Below are 16,521 nucleotides of genomic sequence, written 5' to 3'. Positions count from 1 at the left end.
TATTTTCAGTGGTTTGCCTTTATTTCCTCCCTGTCCTAACCCAGCATTTAAAAGCATGTCAGCTAGAGGGAAGTAGGCCTTTTCCTTCTTCCTTCTTTCCTTCCTTCCTTCCTTCCTTCCTTTCTCCTCATGTAAATTGGGTTGGTGGTACCGGAAATGGATTTATACCCTAGTTGTTTCTTTTTTTCCCCCCTCATATAAATGTTAGCTGGTTCCTTGATAAACGTTGGCAGTTTTCTTTGTCTACAGTAGGGATAGCAAAACGCACGGGAACTTTGGATTAAAGTGGGCTCCGGCTTGGACTCCAGGTCTCTGTTTGTTAGCTGTCTCCATGACCTGGGGAGAGCCGCACTGCCTCTCCGAGCCTCGGTTTCCTTTATCTACAAAATGGGTGCACAGTCGACATCTCGTGTCAATGGTTGTACACCTGAGATGATAATGCCGTACAGGGAACCCGATGGGAGGATCTAGAAATGGCACATGTGCACACTTTGAACAAATCTGGCTATTGTCTCCAAGTCACTTGGCCAAGATCATATAGAATGGCCGAATTCCAGGCAGTGCAGCCAGACACATCCCAGTGTCCCCAGATGGCCAGCCTTACAGGAGTGAATCAGCAAAATGTCTCTGTGTGGGGGTTTGCGTGCTGCTTAGGACGGGGAGAAAAGAAGGCAGGGGAGATGAAGAGGAGAAGGGGACAGCATCTCCCCCTGCACACAGACAGCAGCTCTGCATCCAGGAGCATTAGCTCTCAGCCATACACAGATGAGGCCACACCTGCAGTGCCAATGCCTGGCAGGCAAGGTTTGTCTCCATTCCTATCCACATCTCCCTCCATTAGGTTCCCCTCCCCTCTGTCCACTATATCCAGATCTCAAGAAGCTCTTACCCCTCCAGCCTGGCACCCAGTGCCTAACCATCCAGTTTCACATTCTCCTTGGCTGGGGACTTCCAGTATGAAGACATGTCAGTGGATCCTATTGTTAGACGTTTAGGGGGCAAATTTAATCCCAGCTGGGAAAGGGTGATGGCGTCCTTGGCACGACAGGCCTGCCTGACAGAGAATTCAATGAGTAGTCTTGTCTATGCACCCCACCCTGAGATTAGAGAGGAAAGGATCAGGCCAGATGGCTCAGCTGGTGATGTGCTTGCCTAACAAGCCTGACAACCTGAGTTAGAGCCCCAGCAAAGGTGGAGGAGAGAACCAATGGTCCAAAGCTGCCTGCGGACCCTCCTCGTGCTTGCTGTGGTAAGCATGCACCTGTAGTCTCATACCACGAGCTCACACATCTGCTCATGTATGCACATGAGAAAGAGAGAAAATGAAGGGGATATGTGGGACGGAAAGGAGCCCATCTCCTGAGGACTGAGAGTAAAGAAGTTTTAAAGTAGTATCCATCTTCTCTCTGTCTGCCTAGTCCCTGTGGCTGTCAGAAGAGGGCATCAGAGCCCCGGGAACAGGAGTTACAGGTGGCTGTGAACCACTGTGTGGACACTGAGAATTAAACCTGGGTTCTCTGCAAGAGCAGCCAGAGCAATGTAAGCCAGGTTAGTCTCTGACAAGATCCGCCTGCCTCCCAAGTGCTGGCATCAAAGGCAGTTGCCTCTGCACCTGCCTAGCAAGAATCAAGAATTTCGACCCAATAACAACAAAGCCTTGCCGGGCGATGGTGGCGCACGCCTTTAATCCCAGCACTCGGGAGGCAGAGGCAGGAGGATCTCTTTGAGTTCGAGACTGGCCTGATCTACAAGAGCTAGTTCCAGGACAGGCTCCAAAACCACAGAGAAACCCTGTCTCGAAAAAACCAAAAACAAACAAACAAACAAACAAACAAAAACAACAAAGCCTCTGAGAAGGTTGCTAACATAAAGATTAAATTTACTCTCATTCTCTCTCTCTCTCTCTCTCTCTCTCTCTCTCTCTTTTCTCTCTCTCAAAGAGATATCTCAAACCAAAGTGTTGAGAAATGAAACTTGCTTAAGTCAGAAGAGGCCAACTTTGAATTAATTGTGCCTCTTCTGTATTTCTTCTTCCAATAACTTCACAAGCAAAAGTTTGAACCTTGTTTACAGTCAAAATGGAAGCCTTAACTTCCTTGTGGCCTGTGCATAGTAAGAATTCCTCCAGGGTCTGGGTGTGGTGGGCAGGACTTTGCTGTCAGTATTTGGGAAGCGGAGGCGGATCTCTGTGAGTTGGAGGCCAGCCTGGCCTACAGCGTGAGTTCCAGGTTAGAGGGGCTACATAGGGAAACTCTGTCTCAAAATAAATAAATAAAATAAATAAACACAATAAAGAGCCCCTTTTGACCCACATTTTTATCTTAGAAGGTTTGTAGCCTGTTGGTGGCGGCACACGCCTTCAATCCCAGCACCCGGGAGTCAGAGTTCTAGGACAGCAGGGCTACACAGAGAAATCCTGTATTGAAAATCAAAACACCTTTTAAAAACAAAGTCACACTTGTTGCATGCTGACTTGTCCTGGCATAGATCAAATCCAGCTGCTTCTGAGAAGAATGCCCCAGTATGGCTGCCCATACTGAACTGTGTCCCTTGCTACTGCTGACAAGCCTGGACCTCCCAGGCCCACCCTTCTGCATCCCAGGGCACTAGGACCCAGATGACTTCCAGACTAGTTACAGCCTTTGACTCCTTCAAATCTCTGAACCTGCACTTGGCAAAGATGGGGACTGTACCCATGGTAAACTCAGCTGTGTAGAGACTGAGAACCAGCCATGACTCGGTGAGTCCTTGTAGAGGGATTGGTGGCTGTTGAATGGCTCTTAGGACTTGACAACTTGCTTAGAGATAAATTATAGATCAATCATACTAACAGAATTTTCTAAACATGCTCTTATTTCTACTTTATACAAAATTAAAAGGCAGCTGTCCATCTGAAAGAATAGGAGTATCTGAGAAAGAAGAGTCTTTTTTCTTTCCTTCCTTCTCTCTTTCTTTGGTGTCTCTGTGTGTGTCTGTGTGCGTGTGTGTGGTGTGTGTGCACGTGCGTGTGTCTCTGTGTGAGAGAAACACATAGCAGACATTATTAGAAGAGTGGGAAGACATGATCATGCTTTCTGTGGGTCATGGGCCATGGACAGAGGCCTGGGGGTTTATCATTTGTCCTCTGTCATGTGATGTTTGCTGATTGTCACAGAACCCGATTTCCTCTGTTAGTTTTGGCTGTCAACTTGATACAATCTAGAGTCACCTAAGAAGGGAATCTCAACTGAGGGATTACCACCCCCCCCATCAAATTGGCCCATGGGGGCATCTGTGGGGGTGTGCCTTGATTGCTATTTGATATAGCTATGGGGGTGTGCCTTGATTGCTAATTGATATAGCTGTGGGGTGTGTCTTGATTGCTAATTGATATAGCTGTGGGGTGTGCCTTGATTGCTAATTGATATAGCTGTGGGGTGTGCCTTGATTGCTAATTGATATAGCTATAGGGTGTGCCTTGGTTGCTAATTGATATAGCTGTGGGGGTGTGCCTTGATTGCTAACTGATACAGCTCACTATGGGCAGCACCATTCCCTGGGTCTGTGGTCTGAGCTGCAAGCCAGTGAGGACCATTCATTCCTGGTTTCTGCTTTAAGCTTCTGCTTCAGTTCTTGCCCTGACTTTCCTCAAAGATGAACTGTGACACAGAAATGTCAGTCAAATCAACCCTTTCTGTTATGATTTTTTAAAAATGCAGCAAGATCCCTGGTGGCAGTAGGCAGCAGAAATGCTGTAGGTCCCAAATGGTGGTAGCAGGCCATGTGGCGGCAGGCAGCGGGCCCTGGGAGCAGCCAGTCCCAGGCAGAGACGGCTGCCAGTCCCCAAGCGGTGGCTGGTCCCAGGCAGGGAGACACATGGTGGGCTGGAGACAGGGACATGGATAGACACTTCGTAAGAATAGAATTGGATATTTATTAGTTGAGTTATGGAAAAAAGGGTAGAAGGGGGGAAGGAAAAGGGGAGGGGGAAAGAGAAGAGAGAGAGAGAAAGGAAAGAGAGAATAGAGCGAGAGAAAATGGTGGGGGGAGAGAGTGGAGAAGTGGGGAGAGAGGCAGAAGCGAAGCTGCCCCTCCGAGAGGAAGACAGAAAAGAGAGCGAGCTCAGGCAGCCTGCCTCAGTGGATGGGGGAGGGAGTGGGCATGGATTGTACAAACTTTCCTCCCCAGGTTGCCTTTGGTCGGTCTTTTCTTTTTCTTTCTTTCTTTTTTTTTTTTTTTTTTTTTGGTTTTTCGAGAGAGGGTTTCTCTGTGGCTTTGGAGCCTGTCCTGGAACTAGCTCTGTAGACCAGGCTGGTCTCGAACTCACAGAGATCCGCCTGCCTCTGCCTCCCGAGTGCTGGGATTAAAGGCGTGCGCCACCACCGCCCGGCTTTCTTTTTGATTTTCAAGACAGCCCTGGCTGCCCTGGGCCTAGCTTTGTAGACTAGGCTGTCCTTGAACTCACAGAGCTCCACCCGCCTTGGTCTCTAGAATTAAAGGTGTGCACCACCCAGAACACTGATTTGTTTGCCAATGGGCTCTCAACTACCCCAGAACTTAAGAGAAGCTGACCTAGTGGGCTGGCCGGAGAACACGTAATTCTGTTTCCGGTGTACAGCTGCTGGGCCCTAGGCAAGTGAGCCCTGTGCCCTTCTTGCTTCGCTGGCAGTTAGGATAACAGTGGTGTCCCCATGGTGAAATGGGACCCACCAGGCCACAGTTGTGCTCAGGGAGACTTTTCCACTGCTTTTGTTTTGGTGCTTTTAGGGGAGAGCCCCTGGTGGGCTGCCAATCATTGTCAGGAGGTCCTGGCGGCATAAGCCAATCAGAGACCTCCTCTTTCAGCTGACTCCCGGGAATGTATTTGGCACTGTGGTTGGTAAGCTGAGATGCAGCTGTGGCTGATAGCCTGCTTCCTCTGGCCCAGAGAGCTTGCTTGCAAAGTGAGACAAGGCTGAGAGCGGGTGAGGGAAGAAACTCTGGGAGCTCAGCCAGGCCTGAAGGCATACTCTAGATTGCCTCTTAGTGGAGCCAAGATGCTCCCCGCTAGCCTGGGCCTATTTCAGCTTTGTCCCTGTCAACCTGAGTGATGGACTAGTTCCTAGGATTATTGTTCTTTTGAACGAGTTTCCCCTGATTTTTATTTATATGTCTATGTCTGTGCGAGTGTATGCTACACACGTGTGGGTGCATGTGGAGGCCAGAAGAGGGCATCAGGTCCTCTGGAATTGGTTGGGAGTCACCGGATGTGGGGGACGTGGGGGTTCTAGGAACCAAACTCTGAAAGAGCAGGAAGCAGTCTAGCCACCGAGCCATCCCCAGCCCCAAGGGTGCTTGCTAGAACCAAGTGACGCTACGTGCACCTCCCAGGACAGTGCCTGAGGTGCCAGCGAGGGAATCAACACGTGTTAATTCACGTTGTAATGAAGGCTGTGTGACAGGCTCCGCCCCGGGCACCACCTGGCAATGAGAGGTGCTGGAGACTTGGTACCTGCCTTGAGGGTCTCACACTCTAGTGAAGGAGACAGAAAATCAACAGGTGTAAGACTGTGACACACAATTAGGACCTGGGGCCTATGACAATACCTAAGAACTAATGGTCTAGGGGAGGAAGGGTGGGCTGGGTAGGCTGGAAAAGCTTTCTAGCTGACTAGAGCCCGGAAGGAGTCTTAAATGATGGGGCAGACAAAGTGGGTGTATCGGAAGATGCTATCAGAGTCTCCCGGCACCCCTTTAGCCATGCTGTGATCACCCCAGCTTTAGTAGTTAGTCCTGGATATAACTGAGACTCCTACCGTCACCATTCTCTGGGCACAGGAGTAAAAATAAAAACCCCCGTGTAGGCCGGAATATCAGGGGACTGACGCTTCCCAGAGGATAAGATCTATAATACATATTTAAACACCCCTGAACTCCATGAGAAGACAGACATTCCACTAGAAGAGCAAGGCAAAGCCTTCAGCAGGCATTCCACGGAGGAAGCCAGTTGACAACTCATGCCTGTGGTCCCAGAGTTTGGGAAGCTAAGGCAGGAGGATTGTTGGGAGTTTGAGACTGGCCTGGGCCTTAGAAGCACTGTCTCAAACAACAAAAAGGTTTTTCAAAGCCTTTAAGCCTTCAAACTTGGCCACAAAAAAATCAAGCTGTCGCCGAGCAGAGGTGGCACATGCCTTTAATCCCAGCACTCAGGAGGCAGAGGCAGGTGGATCTCTGTGAGTTCGAGGCCAGCCTGGTCTACAAGAGCTAGTTCCAGGACAGGCTCCAAAGCTACGGAGAAACTCTGTCTCGAAAAACGATAAAAAAAAAAAAAGCTATCTTTAATAAAGAACCTTGTAAAGAAATACAACTGAAGGCTGAAAAACTGAAAAAAAAAAATCACCAGGCCTTTCTAACAGTTAACATGACTCATGGGAAGCAGTAAGAAACTTCAGGAAACAGAGTAATGCCCTTGCCCAGGGAGTGCTTGGTCAATTTCCTTAGTCAGTTTCCACAGAAATGAGAGAGGACTATGTGGCGTGACTTTGCAGGCATCAGAGTGGCATGAAGAAAGAAACTGGATGAGTGTTCCACCACTGGAAACAGGGCATCGTGGTGGCGCACACCTTTAATCCCAGCACTGAGGAGGCAGAGGCGGGTGGATCTCTGTGAGTTCAAGGCCAGCCTGGTCTACAGAGCAAGTTCAGACCAGCCTGCGGTTACACAGTAAGACTCTGTCTAAAAAATAACAATAAAATGAGGGCTAGCTGGAAGCCTCAAACTCCTGGGTTAGGAGCTGCCTGGGGCCTTCTGTTGGGAACTAGTGAAATGAGGAAAGTGTGGACCTTGAGACCTGGAGATTCCAGTCCTTTGTGTGCATGTGCGGATCCGTAAGACCATACACAGGAGGAGGCTTTTTAAATCTTCTCCTCGAAGCTTTCGTTCACTGAGAATTTCTTTTTTTCTTTTCTGTCCATCCCACCCCAAGACAGGGTTTCTCTCTGTCCTGGCTGTCCTGGAACTCTCTCTGTAGACTGGGTTTACAGAGATCCACCTGCCTCTGCCTCCTGAGTGCTGGGACCAAAGGCATGCACCTGCCCCCCCCCCCCCCCGCCCCAACCTCCCCAACTCCTGGCGAGAACTGATTTCTATTAATTCTGCTGTGCAACTGAAGTCCCAGTACACTCCTTCCCATGTGTATATCCACTTATCCTGGCACTGGTATCAGGATACATTCTCCTCTCCCTAGAGATCTACAATATAGCTGGGCCTGGCTCAGGGCTTGGAAGGTGATGGTTTGAAGGAGAAATGTCCACCTTAGGCTTGGATGGTTGAGCACTTGGTCCCCAGTTGGTGGCGCTGTTTAGGAAGGTCTAGGAGGTGTGGCCTTGCTGGTGGACGTGTGTAACTAGAGGCAGACTTTGAGAATTTTATAGCTGTGTCCTACTGCTGGTTCTCTCTTTCTCTCAGCACTGGAGAGGTAGAAGCAGGCAGATCTCCGATCTCTGAGTATTGGGCCAGCCAATATTCAGTTCCAGATGAGTCGGGGTTAAATACTGAGAGCCTGTCTCAAAACAAACAAAACAGAGCAGGAGAGATGTCTCACTGGTTAAGAGCATGGGGTTGCTGGCTGGGTGGTGGTGGTGCAGGCCTTTAATGCCAGCACTTGGGAGATCAATGGATCTCTGTGAGTCTGAGGCCAGCTTAAGAACATGGAGCTGCTGTCATAGAGGACCAAGGTTCAATTCCCAGTGATCCACATGGTACCTCACAACCATCTCTAACTCCAATTCCAGATGATTGAACACCTTCGTCTGGTTTGTATGGGCAGCAGCCATGCACAGGTACACAGATATGTGCGAGCAAATGCTCATACATAGGAAATAAAAAAATTAAAAGAAACCCTGAAATTGTCTTTTGATTAGACATGCAATCCCTTAATGCGTTTACCATTTTGTTTTCAGCCTGGGGCATTGAACTAAGGGACTTGTACATGCTAGACAAATGTTCTACCATTGAGCTATTCAGTCTCATTGTGTGAGCTGGGGTCTCGTCTCACTCTGCAGCCCAGGCTGACCTTAAACTTACAGTCCTCCTGCCTCAGCCTCCTGGGTAGCTGGGATTCCAGGCCAATGCCTTGCAGCCTTATTCCGTTTACATTTATTGGCGCTGCTGCTGTAATTTGTGAGCCTGTCTTGAGGTTCCCACAACCAAAAAGAGTGGACATATAGTAAACCCTGGAGTAGAGAGAGCTACAGTAAACCCTGGAGTGGATGCTGTAAACTTTGGAGTGGAGCTGTGGTAAATCCTGAAGTGAAAGCTGTAAATCCTAGAGTGGATACTATAATCTCAGGAGTGGATACTGTAAACCTTGGAGTGGATATTGTAAACTCTGGAATGGATACCATAAACCCTGGAGTGGATACTGTAAACTCTAGAATAGATACTGTAAATCTTGGAGTGGATACTGTAAGCTCTGGAATAGATACTGTAAATCTTGGAGTAGATACTATAAACTCTGGAATAGATACTGTAAATCTTGGAGTGGATACTGTAAACTCTGGAATGGATACCATAAACCCTGGAGTGGATACTGTAAATGTAAACCATGGAGTAGAGAGTAGCCCTTCTCTATCAGTCATTCTTTTCAAGCAAGCACACAGAGTTGAGAGGGACAAACATGGAGATACAAGGGAGGAAGGAGACGGCTGCCTAGCGAGCCAGATGAGTTGAATCTACCCTGGTGACCAATGGGGTGACAGATGGCTCTCTTGTCTAGTTAATCGCTACATTTGGATTTCTCCCATGACATATGATTTATCCACATGCTAGTATTAGGTTGACTTTTGTGGTGGTTTGAATGTAAACTGTTCCACAGAAGCTCATAGGGAGAAGCACTATTAGGAGGTATGGCCTTGTTGGAAGAAGTGTGTCACGGTTGGAGTGGGCTTTGTGGTCTCCTATGCTCACGCTGCACCCAGTGTGGACACGGACTCCTGGGAGTCTGCTGCCTGTAGATTCAGATGTAGAACTCTCAGGTCCTTCCCCAGTACCATGTCTGCCTGTCCCACCGTGATGATAATGGCCTGAACCTCCGAACTGTAAGCCACCACAACTCTCTGTGATCATGGTGTCTCTTCACAGAAATAGAAACCCTAAGACAACTTAGGTTACAGAAAACTCCAAATAGCGGTTCGAATATCATCATCACGTCAACCTGCAGCAATCCTCCTGCTTCTGCCTCTGGGTACAAGGATTGAAAGTGTGCACCACCATGCCCAGCTTGGTTTATATCAAATATAATTTTATTTATCTTAAAGTCTGGTACCCACACTGTCTTCGGGGGATTCAGTTTCTAAATTCTAAGCTTGTGCCTTCCATCTCCAAATTTATCTCACATCTGGTAAGCTGGCTCAGTGGGTAAAGGTGCTCACTGCTAAGTTTGATGCTCTGAGTTCGAGCCCTAGAGCGCATATGGTAGAGGGAGAATGGACTTCCGCAGTTGTCCTCTGACTTCCACCTGTGCCCCATGGCACACTGTCCCCGCATACATCTCAAGCTCCAAGATGGCCACTGAAGTGCCAGTCTTCACAGGCTCATTCTGAGGAGTAGGAAGGGAAGAAATGTGGGGGGAGCGGTAAGAAGGATGTACCATCATTTATGTTTCATTGCCCAAACTGAATGAGCTTTTATCTAATAGCAAAGAAGCCAGAGACAGTTGTCTTTGGGCTGAGTATGTGGGTGACCTGAACAAAGTGAGGGTGTTCTTATTGAGGCCTAGCAGTTAGTAGTCTCTGCTCACCACAGTCTAGTGCCCAAAGGCCCAGACCTTTAGCATGGTACCAGGTCCTGAGAGGGCCAGTCTGCCCTCTGGTGGCCAGCTGGTCACACTGGTAGCGGTTCATTATGGATGTTACCCGGATAGGTCCCCATGGGAGTAGACATTTATTCTAACTTCTGCCTGCCATACTTCTCTCGGTGATCTCAGGAGGGATTAAATATCTAATGTTGGCCAGGCGGTGTAATCCCAGTACTCGGAAGGCAGAGGCAGGCAGATCTCTGTGAGTTCGAGGCCAGCCTGGTCTACAAAGGGAGTTCCAGAACAGTTAAGACTGTTAACACAGAGAAACCTTGTCTCGAAAAATAATCAGCACCAACAACAATAACAAAATATCTAATGTCATGGGATCCAAAAAGCATCACTTTTGAACAGAAGTCCCTTTTTTTTTTCAGCAAAAAAAAGTAAAGGCAAGTTCGCTACCAGAGTCCCCTGGCTTTACATGTCGGTAACACAACTTACTGAAGTATGGTTAGTGTCAGCCAGAAGACAACCTCAAATGCATCCACAATGAAGAATTTGGTGTATGCTCTAGCCAGAGTCCAGTCCGAGGAGCTACTTCTCTTCCATAATTCACGGCGCAGGTAACATAACATTCTGCTCTCCGTGATGGTCGGCTTTAATTGTCAACTTGCCACAGCCTAGGATCACTGGAGAAGAGCGTCTCGGTGACAGATCGCTCAGGTTGGCCTGTGGTTGAGGTGGGGAGACCCATCCTGTTGTAGTAGGAGCGGTGGGGCTGCGTTCCCTGGCACCCGGCCGCCCGCACGGCTAGCTTTACCCAAAATAATTACATGAAAACTGTATTCTTTTAAACACTGCCTGGCCCATTAGTTTCAGCCTCTTAACCCATTTTTAATAATATATGTAGCACCACGAGGTGTGCTTACCAGGAAAGATCTTAACCTGCGTCTGTCTGGAGTGGGAGAACCATGGCGACTCCCTTACTCAGCTTCTTTCTCCCAGCATTCTGTTCTGTTTACTCTGCCTACCTAATTTTATGTCCTATTAAAGGGCCAAGGCAGTCTCTTTATTTAACCAATAAAATACACAAAACAGAAGACTCTCCCCCATCACCATCCTGCTGTGGTTGACACTTGCTGTGTTTGGGGCTTGGCCTGGGGAAGCGCAGAGAGAGAGCTGAGCAGTGAGCATGCGTGCATTCGTTTCTCTCTGCTGTTGACTGGGACTGGGATGTGACCAGCTGCTTCGGTTCCTGCTATGGAGGCTTTCCCACAAGAGTGGGCTATAACGATTCGGAATGGTAAATTCGAATAGTGAGTTCGGGATAGTCAGCCGAAAGAGCCCCTCCTCTGCTCAGCAGCTCTTTAAATTGTGGTATTTTATCACAGCAACAGAAGTGGAACCAGAGCACCCCCCTTTTGAAGACCATGGTCTCTGCTTCTTTAGAGAGTTTAGTCACCAAGGAATCATGTTTCCATCGGGGTACTACACAAAAAAACCACTGGTTTGGAAGATGAGACTCACATCTGGCAACTGCATATTCCTTACTCCGTATGCATGGTTGAACAGACAGACACAGAGAGAGTGGGGGAATGAATAGCTCTGAGATGAGTTCTGGTTGGCATAGTAACCAATTCTTCCACATGAAAACCCAGAAGTCTGTCTCTGGACCCTCTGAAACTCCCTGAGCATCTTCAACCTCCTCGGCCAGTTGTAAAAGTTAATAGAGGGTGACATCTGCTCAGCAGGAACGGCTCAGGCCTGCCTCGGCTCCCTCCCGATGAAGTGTGATGATCCGTGACGGCAAACCTCAGATTGTTCAAGTGGCACGCTAAAGGCCAAGGCCATGGAGTGAGATGTGTGTGTGTGTGTGTGTGTGTGTGTGTGTGTGTTAGTATGCTTCAAGCCACGCATTGCAGAAGCCAGCACCTCAGAATTTATCTGTATCCTCTCTTCTTGATCTCTCGTGCTCAAATTTCTTGCTGGTGTTAACCCTTGATTTCGGTTATTTGTCTGTTTTTGGCGGGGAGGTTTCTGGGTAGTGAACTCTACAATTCAGTGTGCAACTGTAGATTATCGAATGGAGTCATGACTAGCATGGAGACAGGAACGTCACCCCGGATCCCCTGTGCAGGAGTGGGATGCAGCAATCAATGATCCCTTAGGAGCAAAGGATAACGCTATATATATATATATATATATATATATATATATATATATATATATATATATATATATATATATATTTTAAGATACGGTCTTTGTACATAGGCCCGGCTGTCCTGGGACTCACAATATAAGCCAGGGTGGTCTCTGTCCCACAGATCCACCTGCCTTACCTCCCAAGTGCTGGGATTAAAGATGTGCTCCACAATGCCCAGTTTAAAGCAGTTCTTACTTGATTGGCACGTGCCTACCTTAGGTTGGGTGACACCAATTTATAATATTTTCACAGAGGTTTTGGAAGGGGAAGTGGGGTGAAAATGAAGTGTGAGTGGACACCAGAGATGCCCCTCCAGCCGCCTGCCGTCATGAGTGGGCTGTGAGTGGACACCAGAGATGCCCTTCCAGCCGCCTGCCGTCATGAGTGGGCTGTGAGCAGACACCAGAGATGCCCCTCCAGCCATCTGCCATCATGGCGTCTTGTGCTGTAGGGCCTTGAGGCCTGGAGAAGGAACTTCCAGGGTCTCAATGTCTGAAGGGGACTTGAATATCAGGCAGAGGTGGACCTGTGTTATCTGGGTGCACTGTGGCAGACAAGTTCTGGTTCTTTTGTGGCAGCCGCAGAGAGGTGGGTCCTGGTACCAGCATGGTCCTGGCTTCTCGGTGCTGCGAAGGGCATTCGTGGATTCATGTCCTGGCCGCTGTCCTGGGCAGAGCGGTTTTGGAGTTAGTGGTGATGGTGGCAGCTCTCCTGACTGGCCGGTTCTGCACTGGGTCTAGAGTTGTTCGCAGTAGCTCAGCATCAGTGTGCTTCTCAGCTGTTCCGGTGCATCTGTAGCCAACCTCACTGCAGCAACACCGTGGCCCCTCTGCACCTGCTGGGCAGACTGGGATCCACAGTGGAGCCTCTGTGCCTGCTGGGCAGACTGGGATCCACAGTGGAGCCTCTGCGCCTGCTGGGCAGACTGGGATCCACAACGGAGCCTCTGTGCCTGCTGGGCAGACTGGGATCCAGAGTGGAGCCTCTGCGCCTGCTGGGCAGACTGGGATCCACAGTGGAGCCTCTGCGCCTGCTGGGCAGACTGGGATCCACAACGGAGCCTCTGCGCCTGCTGGGCAGACTGGGATCCACAACGGAGCCTGTCCTCTGATCCTGCCTCACCTCCTTCGTCTCTTTCCACGGTTTATGAAATGGACATATTTTCTTTAACTTACTTGAAAATTATCATTTCCTGGGCCATATGGCTTGGTAGGTAGATGCACTTGTTTCAAAAACCTGGTAACTTAAGATTTGGTCCCTGGAACCTATGTGGAGGTAGAAGGAAAGAACCATCTCCATAAAGCTATCATCTGAAATCTGCATGCAGGCTGTCACAGGCAGTCTCCTCCTTATTCACACACAATTATATATATAATATAGCTTATTATATCATATATTATATAATAACACAACATATTATATTATAATAATATATATTTATATATACTATAATGTATAACATAATATTGTAATGATTATTTATTATGTTATATATAATTATATATTGTAATTTGATTATATATTATGTTATATATAATTATATATAATGTATAAATAATATATATGCAATTAAAGCTTACTTAAAAATAAAAATATTTCTTGATCTTCTTTTACCCATAATAATTACCATCCACATTTATCATAATTTCTCTAGCCATTTCCATTTCTCCTCTCCTTCTTTTCCACCCCATCTGTTTCTTGATTAATGAAACATCCTTTCATGTGAGATATGATGGACTCAAGATTGCTATGTAGGCCGGGCGGTGGTGGCGCACGCCTTTAATCCCAGCACTTGGGAGGCAGAGGCAGGCAGATCTCTGTGAGTTCGAGACCAGCCTGGTCTACAAGAGCTAGTTCCAGGACAGGCTCCAAAACCACAGAGAAACCCTGTCTCAAAAAACCAAAAAAAAAAAAAGATTGCTATGTAGCAGAAGCTGGACTTGAACTCTTTTCAAAAAAGTTATTAATTTGTTTGTTTGTTTAGTGAGGTAGGGCCTCAGTATGTAACCTTGGGTAGCCTGGAACTCACTATGTAGTCAAGGCTGGCTTCAGACTCCAGAGATCTGCCTACCAATGCTTCCTGAGGGCTGGGATGAAAGGGTTGCACCACTACACCTGGCTTTTTGTTTTGTTTTTATGTGTATGAGTGTTTTGCCTGTGTATGTCTGTGCACCAGTTGTGTGTAGTACTCCCAGAGGCCAGAAGAGGGCATCAGAGCCACTGTTGCAAGACAGGGTGTTGCCACTTGGAATTGATCTTGGATCCTCTGGAAGAGCAACCAGTGATCTACACGCAGCAGACACTTGCTAGACACCTTTTCAAATAGTGATGCCCCAGCATACCAAGCAGGAAGGACTGAACGCACCGTGCAGCTATTTAAAGAATGAACTAGACTTTAAATCCAGGAAGCTACAGGGCCACACATGAGGTAAGTGAAAAACACAGCTCTTTGCAGGATAATGTGTCAAAGAAGGACTCTGTTTTCGTGAAAGCAAGCTGCAAAGCCTATATTATGTTCATGAGCAGGGAGGAGGCTGGTTCTGGCTGTAATATCAACTCTGTAGGTGTGTGCGTGCTGAGGTATGGGGGATGGGACATCAGCCGTGCCTGAGGGGGAGGGTCTTCCTGCTTGGTATGCTGGGGCATGCTATTTTCTGGTTTTAAATAAGAACATGTTGCTTTTATGATCTTGGGAGAGGGATTTTTAACAGATCTCTAAGGAGCCTAATGCCTGGGGCTGCATCCTTGCAGCCAGGCATCCAGTCTCTACGGAGTGCCTCGCTTGCTCCCTGGGTGGTATTTACCCCCACCGAGGTCCTTCCTGCAGGAGACTTTCCAGGACCCACCACCGTCTGAGCCTGCAGAGTCAGGAGAAGGGTCTCTAGCCAATGGGATGTGGGTTTGGCTGATGTGGTAGTGAGAGCTTTGGGTCTTCTGTGGTCTGGGGACTGAGCAAGGCAGAAAGGGTGGGAGGATGTTCTCTTTGATCCCCTAGCATCTGCCTGTTTTCAAAGGCTGCTGGAAGATCCCATTAGGTCCCCGGGGGACAGATCACGGGGGGGGGGGGGAACAGATCACAGGCAGACTATCCTGTCTACGGAGCCCTTTCCCGCACACCACTTCAGAGGCAGCCGGGGCCCTTCCGAGGGGTGTCCTGAGCCATCCCTCATATTGTAGAAAGATGCAGAAATAGATCCCACCTCACAAGCCTGACGTGGTCAGAAGGGATGGGGCAGTGGTGGGGGCAGGGGAGGCTTACAGTGGGATCTCCTTTTCCTGGTTTTCCGTTTCTCTTCTCCAGGAAATCCACCCCCTTCTCAGCTCTGACTCATTTCCTATGCAGTGAGTTCTGTCCAGCAGATAGAAAACCCTCAGAGCCCAGGGTGGTACCGACCGACCTCACTCCAGCTTTCTTTGGTTTATTGATGTCTTTAGTTTTTGAGACAAGGTCTCCTGTAGCCAAGTGTGGCCTCAAAGTCACTATGTAGCTTGAAGACCTCATCTTCCAGTTTCCAGCTCATGAGTGTTGGGCCTATAGGTTTGAGCCACCATGCCTAGCTCAGCTGCCTTGCCTGAGAACTGTTTTAAAGTCCTTTGATAGGCCAGCCCATTGCGTGGCCCGTAATCTCTCTCTTCCTGACTTCTGATGTACTGTGACCAGCTGCCATCTTTTCCGCTACCGCAGCTTCCACGCCATAATGGACTGCATTCTCACGCTGAGAGCCAGGATAAACCCTCGCTTCCTGAAGTTGCCATAGTGATAAGGAAGTAGCTAATAGCACCAAAGGAAGCAGGTTTGCAGAGAGGAGACTTCGAAGGCCTATGAGGGGCAGCTGCGATGGAAGACCAGGCAGCCCCAGGCAGAAAAGGAATCTGGGGCTCCTAGATCCTACGACTGGCTGGATAGTCTCTAGTCAGGTGCCATAACAGGCCCTGAAGCCTTTCGATGATCTTACTTTTCCAAAATGGTCATTGGATGATAACAGTGATGGTGGGTGAGGCCTGGACTCTCCCAGATGTAGGAGTCTGAGAGCCTAACGCATACTGATCTGGGGGGCAGCAGGAAGGGAACTTGTCTCGAGAAACAGAAAACTCTGAAAGGATTGGTGAGACCCAGGGAAGCCACGGGACTTGGTATTGCTTTGTCAACATTCCATCTGCTTTTCCCTGTGCTACCTTCACATCTAAGTTCTCTTTCCTCAAGGTGGCAAGGTGGCTGCCAGAGTGCTGGACCTATCTCCCACGCTCTCAGCAGCTCGAGCTGAAAGTGAACATCTCTTTTTCCCAACAGTTTCAACAAAAGTCCCAGGACTAAGTCCCCTGGGTGCTGAATGGGACAACATGGCATTATAGTTTGAGTGTGAAGTGGCCACCGTACGTTCATTTGTTTGAACATCTGGTCCCCAGCTGGGCAACTCTGTCTCATGAGGTTGTGGAACCTTTAGGAGACAGAGCCTCACTGGAGGAAGTGGGTCAGTGGGGAGGAGGGCGGGCCTTAGGTTTACAGCCTGACCCTAGTTCCTGTCCAGTTTCTGCTTCCTGTTCCACTGAGATATAAAGA

The sequence above is a fragment of the Microtus oregoni genome, unplaced genomic scaffold (genome assembly GCF_018167655.1).
Source record: "Microtus oregoni isolate MIOR12 unplaced genomic scaffold, Mior012 000005F_ref0000423, whole genome shotgun sequence".
Lineage (NCBI taxonomy): Eukaryota > Metazoa > Chordata > Mammalia > Rodentia > Cricetidae > Microtus > Microtus oregoni.
This window is presented reverse-complemented; position numbering follows the sequence as displayed.